The 22,527-nt window shown below is 38.9% G+C and overlaps 1 long non-coding RNA gene across 1 annotated transcript; it reads right to left on the reverse strand.

Annotated features, from left to right (window-relative positions):
- Positions 1–1,662: 1,662 nt before the first annotated feature.
- Positions 1,663–22,127, reverse strand: LOC122679245. Its single transcript, XR_006336351.1, has 3 exons — positions 22,085–22,127; positions 13,310–13,315; positions 1,663–1,785 (listed from the first exon to the last, which is right to left on the reverse strand). It is a non-coding gene; the product is annotated as an uncharacterized LOC122679245 (long non-coding RNA).
- Positions 22,128–22,527: the final 400 nt, after the last annotated feature.

The raw sequence follows: 22,527 nt of genomic DNA on the forward strand, positions 1-22,527 counted from the left end.
TTGTTCTGCATCTATTGTGATGATCATAGTTTTTATCATTTAATTTGTAATAGGATGTATTACATTGACTGATTTGCATATGTTGAAGAATCCTTGCATTCCTGGAATAAAAGCAACTTGATCATGGTGTATGAGCTTTTAGATGTATTGCTGAATTCTGTTTGCTAAAATTGTGTTGGGGATTTTTGCGTTTATGTTCATCAGGGATATTGACCTGCAGTTTTCTTTTTTTGTATTGTCTTTGTCTGGTTTTGCTATCAGGGTGATGGTGGCCTTGTAGAATGTTCCTTCCTCCACAATTTTTTGAAAGACTTTAGAAGGATAGGCATTAGCTCTTCTCTAAATGTTTGATAGAATTATCCTGTGAAGCCATCTGGTCCTGGGCTTTTGTTTTTTGAGAGATTTTTGATCACAGTTTCAATTTCAGTGCTTGTAATTGGGTTGCTTACAATTTCTATTTCTTCCTGAGTCAGTCTTGGAAAATTGGAAAATTTCCAATTCTTGGAAAATTTCTAAGAATCTGTCCATTTCTTCCAAGTTATCCATTTTATTGCCATATAGTTGTTCACAATTGTATCTTATAATCCTTTGTATTTCTGCATTGTCTGCTGTAACCTCTCCTTTTTCATTTCTAATTTTGTTGATTAGATTCTTCTTTCTTTTTTTCTTGATGAGTCTGGCTAAAGGCTTGTCAATTTTGTATATCTTCTCAAAGAACCAGCTTTTAGTTTTATTGATCTTTACTATTCTTTCATTTCTTCTTCATTTATTTCTGCTCTGATCTTGATGATTTCTTTCCTTCTACTAATTTTGGGGTATTTTTCTTCTTCTTTTCCCAGTTGTTTTAGGTGTAACATTAGGTTGTCTATTCAATGTTTTTTTTGTTGTTGTTGTTACTTGAGGTAGGATTGTACTGCTATAAACTTCCCTTTTAGAACTGCTTTTGCTGCATCCCATAGGTTTTGAGTTGTCATGTTTTCATTGTCATTTGTTTCTAGAAATTTTCTGATTTCCCTTTTTATTTCTTCAGTAGCCTGTTGGTTATTTAGAATGTGTTGTTTGATCTCCGTGTGTATGTATTTCTATCCTCTGTTCTTTTCATCCTTTTTATTTTGTTCTGCTCTTCAGAAGTTATTTCCACCATTTTATCTTCCAGCTCATTGATTCATTCTTCTGTTTCAGATATTCTGCTATTGATTCCTTCTAGAGTATTTTTAATTTCAGTAATTGTGTTGTTTGTATGCTTATTCTTTAATTCTTCTAGATCTTTGTTAATTGATTCTTGCATTTTCTCTACTTTGTTTTCAAGGTTTTTGATCACCTTTACTATCATTATTCTGAATTATGATTCAGGTAGTTTGCCTGTTTCTTCTTCATTTATTTGGACTTCTGTGTTTCTAGTTTATTCCTTCATTTATTAGTATTTCTCTATATTTCTTTTTTTTTTTTTTTAACATTTTGTGTTTGAGGTCTCCTTTCCCAGGGTTCAAGGTTGAATTCTTTATTCCTTTTGGTTTCTGCCCTCCTAAGTTTGGTCCAGTGGTTTGTGTAAGCTTCATATAGGGTGAGATTGTGCTAAGCACTTTTTGTTTGCTTGTTTGCTTTTCCTCTGATTGGCAGGTTTGAGGAAGTTGGTAATCCTGTCTGCTGATGATTGGGTTTGTATTCTTGTTTTGTTTGTTGTTTAGATGAGGCATCCTGCACAGGGTGCTACTGGTGGTTGGGTGGTGTCAGGTCTTATATTCAAATGGTTTCCTTCGTGTGAGTTCTCACTATTTGATACTCCTGATGGTTAGTTATCTGGTATTCTAGGGTCTTGGAGTCAGTGATCCCACTCCAAAGGCTCAGGTCTTGATCTCTGGTTAGGAATGAAGATTCCACAAGTGGTTTGTTAAGTGAGGTTAAAACATATGCCCAATAATGAGAAAGCAAAAAGGAACCCCAGAAAAATTGCAGTTACAATATCAGGCAAGTAATAATTAAATAATGGAATATATACATACACATATACACCCATGAGCAAAATCAAACCATATCAACAAAGATAAAGTACAGTATCAGTGAACAAAGGAAATAAAAAATTATATTTACTAGTTAAGAACAAAACTAACTAAAACACAAACTGGAAAAAAAAAAAACTAAAGCAAAGTGCCAAGTGGTGAATAAAGTAATGAAAACAAAACTAACAAATACATTGAGAGGAAAGAAAAAAAGAAAAGAAAGAAAGAATAGATATGCAATGTTAAATAGAGGTAGATTAAGAAAATTTATGCACATTAAAGTTCACCTGCAAGGAGAAAAGAGCAGTAGGAAATGCAAACTAAGGAATAAATGTAGAAAAAAATATAAAAAATTTTTAAAAATTAAAATTATTAAAAAGTGAAAAGTAAAAAAAAAAAAAAAGGAAGGAGAAAGAAAAAAGAAAAGAAAGGCAAAATAAAACAGGAAAACTCCACAGAACTGCAAAAGCCCAATCTAGACTGACCAGGTGAACAAAGGAAACCAAAAATTATATCTACGAGTCAAGAACAAAACTAACTAAAGCACAAACTGGAAAACAAAACTAAAACAAAGTGCCAATTGGGGAATGAAGCAATGAAAATAAAACTAAAAATACATTGAGAGGAAAGGAAAGAAAGAAAAGAAAGAATAGATATGCAAAGTTAATAAACAGAGTGGGGAGAAAAAAATCCAAAAGAATCTACAGAACATCAGAATGTAAGAATAATAAACGTTTTCTTGAGTCACTGCTGTCAGAGTCCTTTCCCTCGCTGGGAGCCACAGTCCACCTCACCTCCCTAGGATGCCCTCCAACTCTGCACTGATCTCTGGACCTGCCCTGGGGGCAGCTCAGAGTCTAATGTGGTCCTACTCCTGTGTGTTCTTGCCTCCAATGTCCACGGCTATCAGAACTAGTGTGTTTTCTTCTGTGGGAGCTCTCAGTGACCTTTTATATATTCCATAGACACAGAGTCTGCCTAGTTGATCGTGTGGATTTAATCTGTAGCCTGTACAGCTGGTGGGGAGGTTTTGGGTCTTCTTCCTTAGCCACACTGCCCCTGGGTTTCAATTCTGGTTTTATTTCCACCTCTGCATCCACTGGGGTTTGCTCCTGAGGCTGCCCTGGGGGGCTTGGATTGGCCTTATGAGGGCCCGGTGTGGAGGTGGTGCAGCTGCTTGGGTCGCAGGGGTTCTGGCAGCTCCAGGTACTCAGGGGGGTTGGCGGCTAGGGCAGCAGGAAATGCAGTGCTCTAGAAGGTATGGCAACCGGTATTGGCCAATACGCTCCGGTATTCTTGCCTGGAGAAGACCCCAACAGAGAAGCCTGGCAGGCCAGTCTACAGGGTCACAAAAAGTTGGACATGACTGAAGAGACCCCGCATGCATAGACATAAGATCCCCACCCCCACCCCGCCCGTGGCCACTCTGCCCCAGGGCGGGTTGAGTGTGAAGGTGGAACAGCTGCTTGGCTTGCGAGGACGCTGTTGGCGCCAAGCATTCAGGGACACGGACCGCCTCCACGGCAGGAGTTACGGCCCCGCCAGAGTCTTTTCTCGAGCCTCTTGGAGCTGGTGATCAGAAGTCCTCTTTGGCCAGTCTTTCTCCATATCTCCACCTGTTCAGGCACTTAGAGGGCTCCCTTTCCTGGGACCTTTCTCTGTTGTTCAGCACATCAGGGACACAGAGGCCCCCTGGCTGGGGTCCTACTCTATAGATCAGGCATCAGGCACTTGAAGGGGCACCTCGGTGGGGTCCTACTCTGTAGTTCAGTGCGTCAGGCATTTGATGGGCCAGCCTCTCTATTGTTCAGCTTCTGATGCTGGCTTGTGGGGAGAGGCTGTGGTGATGGCTCATGACTCAGCAGCAACATCTCGCTTCCATGGCTTCCTGGCCTTCCTCCACAGGCATTTCCCACCATAGTCTCCTCCCTCACATTCCCTGGATCTGTCTCTCCACAGTCAACAGCAGCCCTTTCCCTGGGATTGCTCCATAATCCCTAAACTCCAGGCCCAGCTTCTGTGCCTTCCAGGGGACCTGCGTCCCCGTCCAGGATATGTGTGGTTACAGTGAGGATCGTCTGATTCTCATTCCATTTAGGCGGCCACTGATCAGCTGTTTCACTCTCAGCCTTAAATGTTCCTCCTCTGACTCAGACAATTGCCCTGATGTGGGGATCAGACTCCGGCTTCAGTTCCCCTACCCACCAAGGGCAGGTCCAGTCCTGCTAACACTCCTGCTTTTCCCCCAGTTCTTTCATCCTACCGAGTTTTGCGTGGTTCTATATATTCTTTTCCATGGGTCAGGTCCTCCTGTCTGTCTTAGCTGGTCTTCTGCATGCACTTCTGTGTCTGAAGATGTATTCCTGATGTATCTGTGGAGAGGGATGTACTCCATGTCCATCTACTCCTTCACCATCTTGTTCTCCCTAGTATGGATATTTTAGCAATATTAACTCTTCCCATCCATGAACCCGGACTATCTTTTCATTTATTTTTGTCTCCCTCCATATCTTGCATCAATGTTTAATAGTTTCCAGTGAACACACTTTTTTATCTCCTTGGTTATATTTATTCCTAAGAATTTTTTTAACTTTTTAGAATGTTATTGTAAATATTTTCTTTCTTTCTTTTTCAGACAATTTATTATTAGTGTATACAAAAGCAAACATATCTTATTTATGGATAGTTGCTAGATCGTCTTCTTATGAGGGGAACTTTAGTTGAGAATGACCTATTTAATGACCAGTGTTGCTGTGCATTATCTTATCTGCTTTCTTAGTGTACTCATTATTATATGACCAGCAAAAATTATAATAAATGAAATACTGTAATGTAGAATTGTTTTGCCTGCAGTGATGACACTGATGGTTCAAAGATGCCTACTCCAAGTTACCTCTTGACTGTTGAATTATTTAATGCATTTCATTGGAAGTGCATCTATCTTTACTATAATTTTTGATACTAATCATTTCTTCTGTAGGTCTCTAGAGTTCAGTTTTCTTTTATAAATAGAAAGGTCGGTAAATCCTGTGTTTTAGATGATTCAACAATAAAGGTTAAGTGCTATATTACTGTCAAAATGCATCAGGGATATCAAAGAATATGAGGAACATACTTGGATTCTGTTCATCCCAAGATAATAAGAATGCCAACACTGATAATCTGTTCAGAAAAGTCAGAATTTAAAGAACAAAATGACAATGTAGAAATAATTTTAAACAAACATCTCTCCAAGTAAATGTAAATTAGGCACTTTGCCAGAATCAAAGCCTTATGGCCAAAGTTTAGACTTAGTTTTTTGCCTTTGGCCCCTGGATGCAGCGATACTTGTTTATTCCTGCAAAATACTTGTGCAATAATAACTTTGAAGAGAAAACTTCCTTGCAAAAACTTGGGCCAATCCTTGTATTCAGGGCTGTTGCTTTTACAGGTTCATTGCTAAATTTGAAAAAGGTATCCTCTCTGGGAAGATGAATTAGAAAAAGGTATAGGTTTCCTCAGTGCTAACACAGCATTGCATCAAGCAGCGTGTTGAGAGAGTTTTTAGCTTCACCTGGCTCCCTTGACTGAGGTCCCCTGTGCAGGACACAACTTTCATGATAATAATAAGCTTGGCCTGTATTTATTTTCCTTAAATTCACTTTCTTCACAATATAATGTGAAGAAAGGCTTAGTTAAATACAGAAGTGCTATTTTAGTTAAATGTCTTGATCATTATTTTTGTTACTTACTAACTTCTTATTTTCCTTAAAATTTGATCCAAGTATAATCCTTTTAACCTTATGCACTTGAAGTAACAGCTCGATGGTAAAGAATCACCTGCTAATACAGGAGACACGAGTTTGACCCCTGGATCAGGAAGATCCCCTGGAGAAGGAAATGGCAACCCACTCCCGTATCCTTTCCTGAAAACTTCAATGGACAGAGGAGCCAGGCAGGCTATAGTCCATGGGGTCACAAAGAGTTGCACACAACTCAGTGACTAAACAGCAACAAACCTTTGTTTTCTTTAAAATTTGATCCAAGTATAATCCTTTAAACTATGCATTTGAAGTAATGGCAAGTTCCATGAGAAGAAAACAAACTATGAAACCCAATATTTCCAGCTATTTTAACAAGTATGCTTCCATTGTGTTTTTTTTTTAATATTAATAAACTGTCACTGAAAATGTGCATAATCTCAAATATCATTTTCAGCACTATCAAATGGCAAAATATGCAGTACTTCAAAGGGAATTTATTTCTTGATTTTCAATGCCAGGATACAAATATACTTCTTTTTAAGAAAAATGACAGAAGCCACTCGTTGTTCCTCTGGATGATAATTTACTATCCAGAATTATGTCCAAGCAATTTGTGACTCTCACTATTGTAATACTACATAAAACATAGCTTTGATTTGCATTTCTGTAATAATTAATGGTATTGAGCATCTTTTCACGTGCTTTTTGATCATCTGTACATCTTCTTTGGAGAAATGTCTATTTAGAGAGCTATTACCTCACACCAATCATATGGCCATGATTAAAATGTCTACAGATAATAAGTGCTGGAGAGAGTGTGGAAGTAAAAGAACCCTCCTCCACTGTTGGTGGGAATGTAAATTGTTACAGCTACTATGGAAAACAGTGTGAAGTTTCCTTATAAAATTAAAAATAGAGCTACCAAATGATTCTTCAATCCCACTCCCAGGCATATATCCAGAGAAAACCACAATGCACTTCAGTGTTCATTGCAGCACTATTTACAATAACCAAGACATGGAAACAGTCTAAATGTCCATCTACAGATGTACCAAATTTTCTTTATTCCTGAATGGATAAGGAAAGTATGGTACATACATAGAATGAAATATTGTTGTTGTTAAGTCGCTAAGTCATATCCAACTCTTTTGTGACCCCATGGACTACAGTTCACCAGGCTCTTCTATCCATGATATTTCCCAGGAAAGAATACAGGAGAGGATTGCCATTCCCTTCTCCAGAGGATCTTCCCAATCCAGGGATCAAACCTGTGTCTCCTGCATTGGCAGGCAGGTTCTTTAATCACTGAGCTACCTGAGAAGCCCAGAATGAAATGCTACTCAGCCTTAAAAAGAATAAAATAATGCCATTTGCAGCAACATGGATGGACCTAGAGACCATCACACTAAGTGAGGTAAGTCAGACAGAGCAAGACAGACATCATATGATATCACTTATATGTGGAATCAAAAAAATGATACAAATGAACTTATTTACAAAACAGAAACACACTCACCAACTTAGAAAACAAAATTACAAATACCAAAGGGGAAAGGTGAAGGGGATGGATAAATTAGGAGGTTGGGATTAACATATACACACCACTATATATAAAATATAATCAACAAGAACCTGTTGTATAGTATGGGGATCTTTACTCAGTACTCTGTAATAACTTACATGGGAAAGAATCTGAAGAAAAGAATAGATGTATGTGTTGCAGGTTTACTTGCTAAGTCATGTCCGACTCTTGTGACCCCATGGACTGTATTCCACCAGGCTCTTCTGTCCATGGGATTTCCCAGGCAAGAATACTAGAGTGGGTTGCCATTTCCTTCTCCAGGGGATATTCCCAGCCAAGGATCAAACCCATGTCTCCTGCATTAGCAGGCAGTTTCTTTACCAGCTGAGCCACCAGTAAAACATATGTATAAGTAAACCACTTTGCTATATACCTGAAACTAACACAACTTTGTCAACTATATGCCACTGTAAAATAAAAATTTAAAAAAAAAAGAAATTATAATTCCAGTGCGCAGTGTAGAGTCATAAGTTATATAATCAGACAGCCTAGACTTAAATCTTTGCCTGACAGCTTGCCAACTGTGTGATGTTGGACAATATCATAGCTTGCCTTCAATGTATTCTGTTTGTGAATAACAGAAGTCCAAAAAATGGATTCCAGGGTTCAAAATTTCTTCTATTATAAAGGTGTTTTGTTTTCCCTTTGATTTTTCTGTATAGAAAAATTTTCTCTCTTTTCAAGCCCTCTCATTTTGTCTAAATGGAGTAACAGACATATAACTAAAGTTCTTAAGCTTTTAAGAAAATTAGCAATATGTCAAGATTCATTTTAACTTTTGTCTTCAGGTTATTAAAGCATTTTATACCACAATTTCATCTGTAAAATGGGGCCAATACCCATTTTAGATTATTTACAAATGTTGTGATTTTATAACTGTATGTGGCACTAAACAGTAAGCACTCAATAAATCATAGTTGTCACCGTTAGCATTCCTGTATTTCACAGAAATGCAAAAGCTCATAAAACTTGGGGAGATTTTTGTTGATTTCGTAAGAATCACATTTTTTGACACATTTTTAAAGCTATGTGCAGTCATCTGGGTCTTATATATCTTATATTTGTATCCTTACAAATTTGAATAAATGTCAAAGCAGAAGAATAAATTCCATATGTGTAGATTTAGTTCAGAATAAGTGATACAGACATACTTAATTTTAAATGGAAAATTCAGTGAAACAAGGAAAAATAAAAGTAAATGATGATACGTGGCCATCTGGAAGAAGAAAAATATTATGTGTTATTATTAGACTCTTTTTAAAATTACCAGGTTTGTGTACTGCCTTCTCAGAACACACTTTGAGTGTTAAGGGGAGGAGTTGTTAGTGCTGAAGTAATTATAATGAGGGTGTAAGTTTCTGTAGGTGGAAGACAATGTATTATATAGAGATATTTATTTCAGGCTTAGAATAATATTTTATTGAATTTAGATATTTAGGTAAAGCTAAAGTCTCTCTTCTGGAGAAGGCAATGGCACCCACTCCAGTACTCTTGCCTAGAAAATCCCATGGATGGAGGAGCCTGGTGGGCTGCAGTCCATGGGGTCGATAGGAGTCGGACACGACCTGAGCAACTTCACTTTCCCTTTTCACTTTCATGCATTGGAGAAGGAAATGGCAACCCACTCCAGTGTTCTTGCCTGGAGAATCCCAGGGATGGGGGAGCCTGGTGGGCTGCCGTCTATGGGGTCGCACAGAGCCGGACACGACTGCAATGACTTGGCAGCAAAGTTTCTCTTCAGTGTGAAGCACAGGACTGACCCAAGATAAAGGCGCATCATACTTTCACTGTGGAGAGTTCTTTTTGTTTATAGAGAGTGTTAATGAAGCATATCAAGAGACAGAACTTATCTTGTGGGACATACAAATCCGACCTTGTGTGAACTACAAAGACAATTTCATCATCTTCCTTTAATAATTTACATGTCTCATATGTTTATTGGGCTTCCTTGGTGGCTCAGTCGGTAAAGAATCCACCTGCCAACGCAGAAAACGTGGATTTGATCCCCAGGTTGGGAAGATCCCCTGGAGAAGGAAATGGCAACTCAATCCAGAATTCCTGCCTGGAAAATTCTATGGACAGAGGAGCCTGGCAGGCTGCAGTTCATAGTGCCACAAAGAGTTGAACACGAATTAGCTGCTAAACCACCACCAATATCTTTATTATCATAAAATATTAGTAAGAATACCTTAGAGACTTTTAATTTAAAGTATTAAATGCTGTCAGGGAGTTATACTCAATATTTTTAATAAACTTAGGAAAAAGAATCTGAAAGAAAGAAATATATACATACACATACATATATACATATATATGTGTGTCTGTGTATATATGTATGTGTGTGTGTGTGTGTGTGTGTGTGTGTGTGTGTGTGTGTAACTTACAGGCTTTCACAGGTGGTGCTAGTGGTAAAGAACCCGCCTGCCAGTGCAGGAGAGGTAAGAGATGTGGGTTCGATCCCTGGGTCGGGAAGATTCCCTGAAGGAGGGCGTGGCAACCCACTGCAGTATTGATGCCTGGAAAATCCCGTGGATAGAGGAGTCTGGTGGGCTATGGTCCATAGTGTCACAAAGAATCAGACATGACTGAAGTGACTTAGCACACATCTGTATAACCGAGTTATATGCAATGCACTTGAAACTAACATGACATTATAAATCAATCATACTTGAAAAAAAAATGAATGCTGTATACTTTTTTCTAAGAGAATATAAAATAATGTCTCCATCACTCTGTAAATAAGTACTACCCTTTCTTTCTTCTTTAAGCAGTTCTACAATCTGATTGCTACATACCACTATTCAATGTTGTTTCCGCACTGTTATAAAACTTGTGTGGAGGGTCTGTTAGTTTCACTACCCAGAAAAAGAACTATAGTATCATAATTTTAAATATGGTCACTAGTTTATCATCAGACTTAAAGAGCTCTAGACTAACAGCTAATTTGTAACAGTAGATTTGACATGAGGCAAGATATTTTTTTAATTAAAGATTTCATTTTTTTAGAGCAGTTTTAACTTTACAACATGATTGAAAGGGAAGTACTGAGATTTCCCATCTACACCTTTCCCCACGTGTGTAGCCTTTCCCATTATCAACATTATTCACCAGAACGGTATGTTTCTTGCAATTCATTGACACATAATCATTCAAGGTCCATAGTTTGCCTTAGGATTCACTCTTAATATTGTATGGATTTGGGAAAATTCATATAGTCTATGGGTTTGGGGAAATTATAATGACATATACCCATCACCATAGTATATAGAGTATTTTCATGGCCTTAAAATTCCTCTGTGTCTTCCTAGCTATTACTCCTTCACCACTGTGCCCTGCACTGTTGACATATTTTTTCTCCTAAGGCCTTCAGTTCACTTCAGTTCGGTGGCTCAGTCATGTTCAACTCTTTGTCACCCCATGGACTGCAGCACTCCAGGCTTCCCTGTCCATCACCAACATCCCTGTCCATCATGTCCATTGAGTCGGTGATGCCATTCAACCACCACATCCTCTGTCATCCCCTTCTCTTCCTGCCTTCAGTCTTTCCCAGCATCTGGGTACTTTAAAATGAGTCAGCTCTTTGCATCAGGTGGTCAAAGTATTGGAATTTCAGCTTCAACATCAGTCCTTCCAATGAACACCCAGGACTGATCTCCTTTAGGATGGACTGGTTGGATCTCCTTGCAGTCCAAGGGACTCTCAAGAGTCTTCTCCAACATCACAGTTCAAAAACATCAGTTCTTTGGTGTTCAGCTTTCTTTATAGTCCAACTCTCACATCCATACATGACTACTGGAAAAACAATAGCCTTGACTAGATGGACCTTTGTTGGCAAAGAAATGTCTCTGCTTTTTAATATGCTGTCTAGGTCGGTCATAACTTTTCTCCCAAGGAGTAAGTGTCTTTTAATTTCATGGCTGCAATCACCATCTGCGGTGATACTGGAGGCCAAAATAAATAAATAAATAAAGTCTTCCACTGTTTCCACTGTTTGCTCATCCATTTGCCATGAAGTGATGGGACCAGATGCGATGATCCTAGTTTTCTGAATGTTGAGTTTAAGCCAACTTTTTCACTCTCTTCTTTCACTTTCATCAAGAGGCTCTTTAGTTCTTCTTCACTTTCTGCTATAAGGGTGGTGTCATCTGCATATCTGAGGTTATTAACATTTCTCCCAGCAATCTTGATTTCAGCTTGTGCTTCCTCCAGTCCAGCGTTTCTCATGATGTACTCTGCATATAAGTTAAATGAGCAGGGTGACAATATACAGCCTTGACATACTCCTTTTCCTATTCGGAACCAGTCTGTTGTTCCATGTCCAGTTCTAACTGTTGCTTCCTGACCTGCATATAAGTTTCTCAAGAGGCAGTTGAGGTGGTCTGGTATTCCCATCTCTGATGAATTTTCCACAGTTTTTTGTGATCCACACAGTCAAAGACTTTGGCATAGTCAATAAAGCAGAAATGGATGTTTTTCTGGAACTCTCTTGCTTTTTTGATGATCCAATGGCTGTTGGCAATTTGATCCCTGGTTCCTCTGCCTTTTCTAAAATAGCCTGAACATTTGGAAGTTCATGGTTCACGTATTGCTGAAGCCTGCTTGCAGAATTTTGAGTATTACTTTACTAGCATGTGAGATGAGTGCAATTGTGCGGTAGTTTGAGCATTCTTTGGCATTGCCTTTCTTTGGGATTGGAATGAAAACTGACTTTTTCCAGTCCTGTGGCCACTGCAGAGTTTTCCAAATTTGCTGGCATATTGAGTGTAGCACTTTCACTGTATCAACTTTTAGGATTTGAAATAGCTCAACTGGAATTCCATCGTCTCCTCTAGCTTTGTTTGTTGTGATGCTTCCTAAGGCCCACTTGACTTCGCATTCTAGGATGCCTGGCTCTAGGTGAGTGATCACACCATCATGATTATCTGGGTCATGAAGACCGTTCTTGTATAGTTCTTCTGTGTATTCTTGCCACCTCTTCTTAATATCTTCTGTTTCTGTTAGGTCCATACCAATTCTGTCCTTTATTGTGCCCATATTTGCATGAAATGTTCCCTTAGTATCTCTAATTTTCTTGAAGCGATCTAGTCTTTCCCATTCTATTGTTTTCCTCTATTTCTTTTCACTGATCCCTGAGGAAGGCTTCCTTATCTCCCCTTGCTATTCTTTGTAAATCTGCATTCAAATGGGTATATATTTCCTTTCCTCCTTTGCTTTTTGCTTCTCTTCTTTTCACAGCTCTTTGTAAGGCCTCCTCAGATGGCAATTTTGCTTTATTGCATTTCTTTTTCTTGGGGATGGTCTTATTCCCTATCTCCTGTACAATGTCACAAGCCTCTGTCCATAGTTCATCAGGCACTCTGTCTATCAGATCTAGTCCCTTAAATCTATTTCTCATTTCCACTGTATAATCATTAGGGATTTGATTTAGATCATACCTGAATGGTTTATTGGTTTTCTCTACTTTCTTCAATTTAAGTCTGAATCTGGCAATAAGGAGTTCCTGATCTAAGCCACAGTCAGCTCCTGGTCTTATTTTTGCTGACGGTATATGGCTTCTCCATCTTTGGCTGCAAATAATATAATCAATCTGATTTCAGTGTAGACCATCTGATGATGTCCATGGGTAGAGTCTTCTCTTGTGTTGTAGGAAGAGGGCCCTATGTGGGCCCTATTTGGTGCTGAGTGCTGCTGTCCGCTGGGAGAATGGTGGACGTGTTTCCTGACCTGCCCCCACGGCCCTCTGCTGCTCTTAGGGCTGATACAGCACCCCCTGCTCCTGACTTAAGGCACCACCACTCCCTTCCCCGATCCTGGAAAACTGCTGGTATCCGAAGCTGGTGCTTAGATGTCTGGAATCCTTAGTATTTATCTTTATGCTATGTTCTAAGTTGTAAGCTAGGAAAATGCTTATTTTCTCTTTGATGTTACAGTCTTCCAGAATGGATACTAAACCTTTATGTTCTGATGTTTTACAAGGACACAACTATAGCCTTTTTTGCCTCTGTATTTCAAACATGAACCCATGTGAGTGACAAGCTAGGGAAAATTGTCAAAAAAAAAAAAAAATTTATATACTCAAAACAACCATTCTTTCCCTTAGGATAGCTTTTCTTCTAGGAATCTCTTTGGTTCCTCATGCAAATGACACTGATACTAATATAAAGAATCCACTAATATTTATTCAAGTATTTTTATGTGTCAGGCATTGTTACAAGCACTTTAGTGTGTGTTGAAGAAGGCAATGGCAACCCACTCCAGTGCTCTTGCCTGGAAAATCCCATGGATGGAGGAGCCTGGTGGGCTGCAATCCATGGGGTCGCTAAGAGTCAGACACGACTGAGTGACTTCACTTTCACTTTTCACTTTCCTGCACTGGAGAAGGAAATGGCAACCCACTCCAGTGTTCTTTCCTGGAGAATCCCAGGGACGGTGGAGCCTGGTGGCTGCCGGCTATGGGATCGCACAGAGTCAGACACGACTGAAGTGACTTAGCAGCCGCCGCAGCAGCAGCATTCATTTAATCTTTATGACACCTTGAGATTCTTAGCAGAAAGTTTTATTTTCATTGCAATGAAAAATGCATGAGATGTTTCATCCTACTTTATATACTTGCTTTAATGCATACTTTACTAATATTTCTAAGTTATAATCGCATAATGCCCAAGTTAAAATTTAAAATTAGGCCAAAGTGAGTCAAAAACCCATCAATGGTTTGAAAGGAAAACTGTAGTAGATGCAAAGCAAACACTATTTTGATACATAATGCATATAATAAGAAGGGTTAAATTTATAACGTAAGGAAGAACACAAATGCAGAAGACAGTACAAATATCATCTAAGTAAAAATAAAGGCAAATACGTCTGTAATGGATTTGGAGTAACAATCTAGAAGTTCCTAGATCCTTTTATAAACTAAGTCTTTGTTTATCTAGTTAATTTGGCAAATATTAATTTGGCATACATATGAGTTCAACTATTTGTTGAGATTGTTGTGAGAATCAGTATGAACCGCCTATTTCTGGAAAAGTTCAAAAGAATACTCAAATATAAGCTTGTCAAAGTAATTAATGTAGGACATCTTGTGTTTTGTGATAACTATATGTGTCAAACATTTTGAATTAGAGTGGATGGAGTTACAAGATTTTTTTCCATGCCAGAATCAAGGAAAGCTTTATGTAGAAAAGGGACCATCCGCACTTTGATTTGGGACATAAGTAAAGATTTATCAGGTAAAGAAATGTAAAAATGAATCAGAAGAAAACAACATGAAACACTTGCTGACAAAAATCAAATCAGGAAAAAAAAAAAAAACAAACAGATAAAATCATGGACTTTTGAGAGTAAGGACCAGAGATTAAAACACACTCAATGCTTAAGCTGAGTTGTCTTATCGAGCAGGTCCTGGAGAATATCAAGTTATAATGTTGTGAACTTTAAATATATGTTATATGTCAATTATATCTCAGTTTAAAAAAATAAAAATAGGGAGTCCACAGAGGTCTTCAATATAGGCTTTGTCTATATTTTAAAAGTTTATAATCATAGCAGTCATTAGTGAATAGCTAGCTGTGTGTCACAAAAAGTCATACAGGTATTAGAAAAAAATTAAATGTTTTTCCAAATCAATGACTCCTATTAAACTACCTGAAATTTACTTCACTTCTTTCAATTAAATCCTTAAGGGCTTCCAGGAAAAGCAACCTATTAACTTAGCCACAGTTAATGGCATTATTTAATAAACCAGTAGAGCCAATATATAAAAGACCTACAGGAAGAAAACATAAAAGGCATTAATTTCAGTGGAGAGAAATAAATACACAAAACTTCATGCTACCTAGAAAAGCAATGGGGAAGACTCCAGAGTTACATTCAGGTAAGGTACACCAGCTCCCTGCAACAGGAAATGATACCCATATCTTACAGCTAAGGAAAACGAATCAGTCAATGCCTTGATAGATTTTTTAAAAGTTACACACTCAAGAGGGTGTAACTGAAAACACTTTAATAACAATGGATATAAATTAAGAGGTAAAGGGAATAAAAACCTACTAAAGGTGGCACTAGTGGGAAGGAATCCGCCTGCCAGTGGAGGAGACTCAAGAGAACCCAGTTCGATCCCTGGGTCAGGAAGATCCCCTGGAGTAGCAAGTGGCAAACCACTCTAGCATTCTTGCTTGGAAAATTCCATGGACAAAGGAGCCTGGTGGGCCAAAGTCCATGGGGCCGCAAAGAGTTGGACACCATTTGTGAGCGACTGAGCGCAAAGAAAATGGTTACCAGTTCCAGACCCAAAGGGGCAAATAGAGGGCATGGTGTGCCCAGAGGGAAAAGAGTCTTAGGACAAAGGCTGGGACAGGAGCTGGAGCTTAGCTCTGATATGTGGCACAGTGGTGCCATGGAGAGGTACCTGGGCAGAGAAGCATAAATACAGTCTCTTTTCCTTCCCGCCTCTGATCTCCTGTCCATGCTTCTTGACTTCTATAGATAGATAGTAAAATCTGTCAGAAATCAAGAACAAGAAAGCCTAGTTAACCAGTCTGCAGAGGTCAACCTTCAGAACCATGAATTAGGGCAGAGAAGGGCAAGGAGAAGATACAGAAAAGCAAATGAAGAATAAGTAGCAAAGAGACACAGTGATAACAAAGACAAAAGGGAGGGGTGAGAGTCACTATAAGGAAGTCTGGGTAACTATGGACTTTCTTAGTGGAGACTGGGAAGAACCTGACTGCAAGTGGGAAAGGGGAAAACTTGTGTCCTCTTTGAGATTTCTGGAATGTAAGCAGATAGAGCAATGCCTTTGTTTGCATTGTCATTTGCTCATTTAGGTACATTAGTATTTTGTTGTTGTTTGTTTAATACTATGATTAACAACAATAAAATAAAAACAACCTTACAGTTTCTTCACTTTTCCATCCAAATTGTTGTTATTCCTTCCTCAAAATATTTGGTATTTGGCATTTCATTGTAAGAAGCATTGTAAGAAATATTGAAATATCTTACAATTTCATTGTAAGAAATATTTGGTATTTCACTGTAAGAAGAAAGTTAGTATATTCCAACTTAAACATCAGCATGAATTTACTTATAATGTTTAGGTTCTTCAAAACCATGTGATTTTTTAAAAACTCATATAGCTAAGGCATTTCCAGTAGGAGCCAGATTATTTTTTATTATTTCCACTATGATTTACTAATGTTCTTAGGTTAGTTCATTTGTTTTTTGTTTTGTTTTTTTACCCAAAGACACAATAAAAACATTTAAAGTTAATAAATGTTTTTGCTTTAAATTCATTTTTTTGATAGTAGGCAATAGTCAAGAAGTTTTTATTTAAAGAACACTGGAAGTAGTTACTAGTGTTTATAAAATATTCAAGCATAACCTATTTAATTGTTAGTCTTTCACTGATTAATCACTCAACAAATATTTACTGAATAATTACTTGGGCCATTTTTAGTTGCTCGTGGAGACACAGTTCTCATTCAATCTCTTCCTCTTTCCCTGTCTTTCTGTGTAAATAGACTACCTAAAGTAACTTGAAATATAGACAGAGTTTATAACATATATGTATAAAACATAAAATGTAAAGCATAAATTAAGGGTAAGAAAAAATAGTATAATAAAAGCTACATCTTGGGTGAAAATGAAACAAAATGCTATAAGCCTGAAATCCTGAAGTTCCCTCTCATCTGATTTCTGTATACCTCAGCTAAGAGCTATTTCATTCTTGCCACTGATAAGGCCAAAAACCTGAGTTATCTTATGACGGTTCTTTCTCATAAGCCCATATCCAGCCAAATACAAACTTTTCCAACTCTGCATTTAAAGCATATTCATAATTCCACTTGTAGGATGACTCAAAGGGTTTTTTAGATGGAACTGGTCTCTGTGTAGCACACAATGGTTTGCACACTCATTGACCAAAATTCAGCCACTGCTCAAATCTAACTTGCAGAAAGTTTGAAAAATATGATCTAAGTGTGTGTCCAGGAGAGTAGAATGTGGGTTTTCTTTTTTTAATTATTTATTTATGTATTTATTTATATTTTCAGTGGGTTTTGTCATACATTGACATGAATAGATTTACACGTATTCCCCATCCCGATCCCCCCTCCCACCTCCCTCTCCACCCGAGGGTTTTCTGATTAATTAGCAGTCTGTGACACATTTCTTTATGGCTGATAAAGGGAAAGAAAGACAGAGGAAGGAAGGAAAGTAGGAAAAGAAAGAAAAAAAGAGAGACAGAAAGAAAGGAGAGAGGGTAGGTAGGAGGGAGGGTGGGAAAGAGGGAGAAAACGAAAAACAAAAAGCACCACTGAGACTTATACACAGATGCCTCCGAATCGCCACATGGTGGCAGTGGCCAGAAATGGATAACAGTTCTGTCACAGAATAATTTAGGGGTGGCCCTCAGGGATGCAGAAGACAGTATCTTAGTGGAAAGAAATTGAAGGTGATATATTTCTTCTTTGCTTGAAAGAGAAAACAGTATGTGGGGCATATCAACAGGGACAAACAATTTAACACAATAGGAAATTGGAAGAAAAAATGTGTGGAGAATCTGTGGAAAAGGCTTTCTGGAAGAAATACACATTTAGAACTCTCAAAATCACCCACAATATGAGATATATGAGGATCTTGCATGAATGCTTGCCAAAGGTCCTGTGTCCTGTGATAGTTATTTAAGAGATGACCTACAGTATCTTCTAAAAAGTGGATTATAATTAGCTCTTTTCCCTAGTCATGAAAATACTTGTTCTATCTCCTCATGAGTAATGTTGCCAAGACAGCAGGGATGAAGCTTACACAAGGTTCAACAACATGGACTTCTCCTCAGTTTGCTGAAAGGGCTCAGGCCCCATCTCAAATGGATAGAGGGGTCAGCAATTATTATTCACTGGAATCTACACAATGATGATAAAGAGTTGCCTTCCTTCACCATCAAGATTCTACCTGCATTATCATCCATAGACTGTAGTTAACAGTCTCTCTTAGTCACGGTATCTCACATAGCATTTCTTCTCAAGAGGGAAATCCTTCCAGGGCTAATTAATTAAGACAAGGGGCTGAATCTGAAGAGTTTTATTAATCTTGCCATGTTTTCTAAAATCAGAAATAGCTTTCTTATAGAAAAAGTGAAACGGTTTGCTAAAGATCAATTCATGGTATCCTGTATTTTAAAAGATCTAGTAATACTGGGGTGTGATCCAACAGGATTTGCCTTTGAAGAAGCTATGCATGAATGGTGCCATTATATGATAGTTAGACTTGATCACTTTTACATTGACTGAACCACTCACGAATGTTGACTTCCTGTCTATGATGGACTTGTGTTTTAGAAAGTTTAGCATCTAAGAGAAGAAATCTTCTATGAGGGGTCATGACAATACTTCCATTGAATTCCTAGTTATGATACCATTCTGCTGTTTGAGATTCTTTTTGACACCAAATAGACAAAATGCCACTGAATCACCACATGGTGGCAGCGGCGAGAAATTGACAACTGTTTCATCACAGAATAATTTAGGGGTGGTCCTCGGGGATACAGAAGAGACAATATTCTCTTGGTAGGAAGAACTTGATTACACAGCTCTTCTTTGCTTGGAAGGAAAAATAATGTGTGGGGCATATCAACAGAGAGACAATTTAACACAAAAGAAAATTGGGGAAAATGTAAATTTGTGAAAAAGACTTTCTGGAAAGGGAAGATTTTGGAGGTGCAGTGACCAGTAATAAATATGAGGAAAGAGAATCACTGCTATCTACTTCTGCCTTATTGACTATGCCAAAGACTTTGATTGTGTGGATCACAACAAAGTGTGGAAAATTCTGAAAGAGATGGGAATACCAGACCACCTGACCTGCCTCCTGAGAAATCTGTATGCAGGTCAGGAAGCAATAGTTAGAACTGGACGTGGAACAACAGACTGATTCCAAATCAGGAAAGGAGTACGTTAAGGCTTCATATTGTCATCCTGCTTATTTAACTTATATGCAGAGTGCATCATGAGAAATTCTGCGCTGGATGAAGAACAAACTGGAATCAGGATTGCATGAAGAAACATCAATAACCTCAGATATGCAGATGACACCACCCGTATGGCAGAAAGCTAAGAAGAACTAAAGAGGCTCTTAATGAAAGTGAAAGAGGAGAGTGAAAAAGTTGGCTTAGAGCTCAACATTCAGAAAACTGAGATCATGGCATCTGGTCCTATCACACATGGCAAATAGATGGATAAACAGTGGAAACAGTGACAGATGTTATTTTGGGGGGCTCCAAAATCACTGCAGATGGTGACTGCAGCCATGAAATTAAAAGACATTTACTCCTTGGAAGAAAAGTTATGACCAACCTAGACAGCATATTAAAAAGCTGAGACATTACTCTGCCAACAAAGCTCTGTCTAGTCAAAGCTATGGGTTTCCAGTAGTCATCTATGGATGCTGGAGTTGGACTACAAAGAAAGCTGAGCGCCAAAGAATTGATGCTTTTGAACTGTAGTGTTGCAGGAGACTGTTGAGAGTCCCTTGGACTGTAAGGAGATCCAACCACTCCATCATAAAGGAAATCAATCCTAAATATTCATTGGAAGGACTGATGCCGAAGCTAAAATTCCAGTACTTTGGCCACGTGATGTGAAGAGCTGACTAATTTGAAAGGACCCTGATGCCTAGAAACACTAAAGGTGGGAAGAGAAGGGAATGACAGAGGATGAGGTGGTTGGATGGCATCACCGACTCAATGGACATGGGTTTGAGTAAACTCTGGGAGTTGGTGATGGACAGGGAGGCCTGGCGTGCTGCAGTCTATGACGTCGCAAGAGTCGGACATGACTGAGCGACTGAACTGAACTGAAGAGTAGACAGGGGGCGCATGTGTCTGGAGATGAAAAGATACTTTAGACCACGTCCTAATACTCCCATGACCACCAAAACTTTAAAGAGGACTGATGGCTCATAGCAAACACCCTCTTCCAACGACACAAGAGAAGACTCTACACGTGGACATCACCAGATGGTCGACACCGAAGTCAGATTGATTATATTCTTTGCAGCCAAAGATGGAGAAGCTCTATACAGTCAGCAAAAACCAGAGCCAGAGCTGACTGTGGCTTGGATTATGAACTCCTTATTGCCAAATTCAGACTGAAATTTAAGAAAGTGGAGAAAACCACTAGACCATTCAGGTATGACCTAAATCAAATCCCTTATGACTATACAGTAGAAGTGAGAAATAGATTTAAGGGACTAGATCTGATAGACAGAGTGCCTGATGAACTATGCACGTAGGTTCATGACATTGTGCAGGAGGTAGGAATTAAGACGATCCTCAAGAAAAAGAAATGCAAAAAAGTAAAATGGATGTCTGAGGAGGCCTTACAAATAGCTGTGAAAAGAAGAGAAGCGAAAGCAAAAGAGAAAAGGAAAGATGTACCCATTTGAATGCAGAGTCCCAAAGAATAGCAAGGAGAGATAAGAAAACTTTCCTCAGCGATCAATGCAAACAAATAGAGGATAACAACAGAATGGGAAAGACTAGAGAGCACTTCAACAAAATCAGAGATACGAAGGGAACATTTCATGCAAAGATGGGCTCAATAAAGCAAACAAGTGGTAGGGACCTAACAGAAGATATTAAAAAGAGGTAGCAAGAATACACAGAAAAACTGTACAGAAACGATCTTCACAACCAGATAATCACGATGGTGTGATTACTCACCTAGAGCCAGACATCCTGGAATGTGAAGTCAAGTGGGCCTTAGAAAGCATCACTATGAACAAAGGTAGTGGAGGTGATGGAATTCCAGTTGAGCTATTTCAAATCCTGAAAGATGATGCTGTGAAAGTGCTGCACTCAATATGCCAGCAAATTTGGAAAACTCAGCAGTGGCCACAGGACTGGAAAAGGTCAGTTTTCATTCCAATCCCAAAGAAAGACAATCCCAAAGAATGTTTAAACTACTGCACGAATGCACTCATCTCACACACTAGTAAAGTAATGCTCAAAATTCTCCAAGCCAGGCTTCAGCAATATGTGAACTGTGAACTTCCAGATGTTCAAGCTGGTTTTAGAAAAGGCAGGGGAACCAGAGATCAAATTGCCAACATCCATTGGATCATCGAAAAAGCAAGAGAGTTCCAGAAAAACATCTATTTCTGCTTTACTGACTATGCCAAAGCCTTTGACTGTGTGGATCACAATAAACTGTGGAAAATTCTTCAGAGATGGGAATACCAGACCACCTGACCTGCCTCTTGAGAAACCTATATGCAGGTCAGGAAGGAACAGTTAGAACTGGACATGGAACAACAGACTGGTTCCAAATCGGGAAAGGAGTACGTCAAGGCTGTATATTGTCACCCTGCTTATTTAACTTGTATGCAGAGTACATCATGAGGAATTCTGGGCTGGAGGAAACACAAGCTGGAACCAAGATTGCTGAGAGAAATATCAATAACCTCAGATATGCAGATGACACCACTCTTATGGCAGAACTTGAAGAAGAACTAAAGAGCCTCTTGATGAAAGTAAAAGAGGAGAGTGAAAAAGTTGGCTTAAAGTTCAACATTCAGAAAACTAAGATCATGGCATCCGGTCCCATCACTTCATGACAAATAGATGAGGAAACAGTGGCTGACTTTATTTTTTGGGGGGCTCCAAAATCACTGCAGATGGTGACTGCAGCCATGAAATTAAAAGACACTTACTTCCTGGAAGCAAAATTATGACCAACCTAGACAGCATATTAAAAGGCAAAGACATTACTTTGCCAACAAAAGGCCGTCTAGTCAAGGCTATGGTTTTCCTAGTAGTCATATATGGACGTGAGAGTTGGACTATAAAGAAAGCTGAGCACCAAAGAATTGATGCTTTTGAACTGTGGTGTTGGAGAAGAGTCTTGAGAGTCCCTTGGACTGCAAGGAGATCCAACCAGTCCATCCTAAAGGAGATCAGTCCTGGGTGTTCATTGGAAAGACTGATGCTGAAGCTGAAACTCCAAAACTTTGGCCACCGGATAGAAGAGCTGACTCATCTGAAAAGACCCTGATGCTGGATATGATTGAGGGCAGGAGGAGAAGGGGTTGACAGAGGATGAGATGGTTGGATGGCATCACCGACTCAGTGGACATGAGTCTGAGAATACTCCGGGTGTTGGTGATGGACAGGGAGGCCTGGGTGTTGTGGTTCATGGTGTCGCAAAGA

This window comes from Cervus elaphus, chromosome 3 (assembly GCF_910594005.1).
Source record: "Cervus elaphus chromosome 3, mCerEla1.1, whole genome shotgun sequence".
Taxonomy (NCBI): Eukaryota; Metazoa; Chordata; class Mammalia; order Artiodactyla; family Cervidae; genus Cervus; species Cervus elaphus.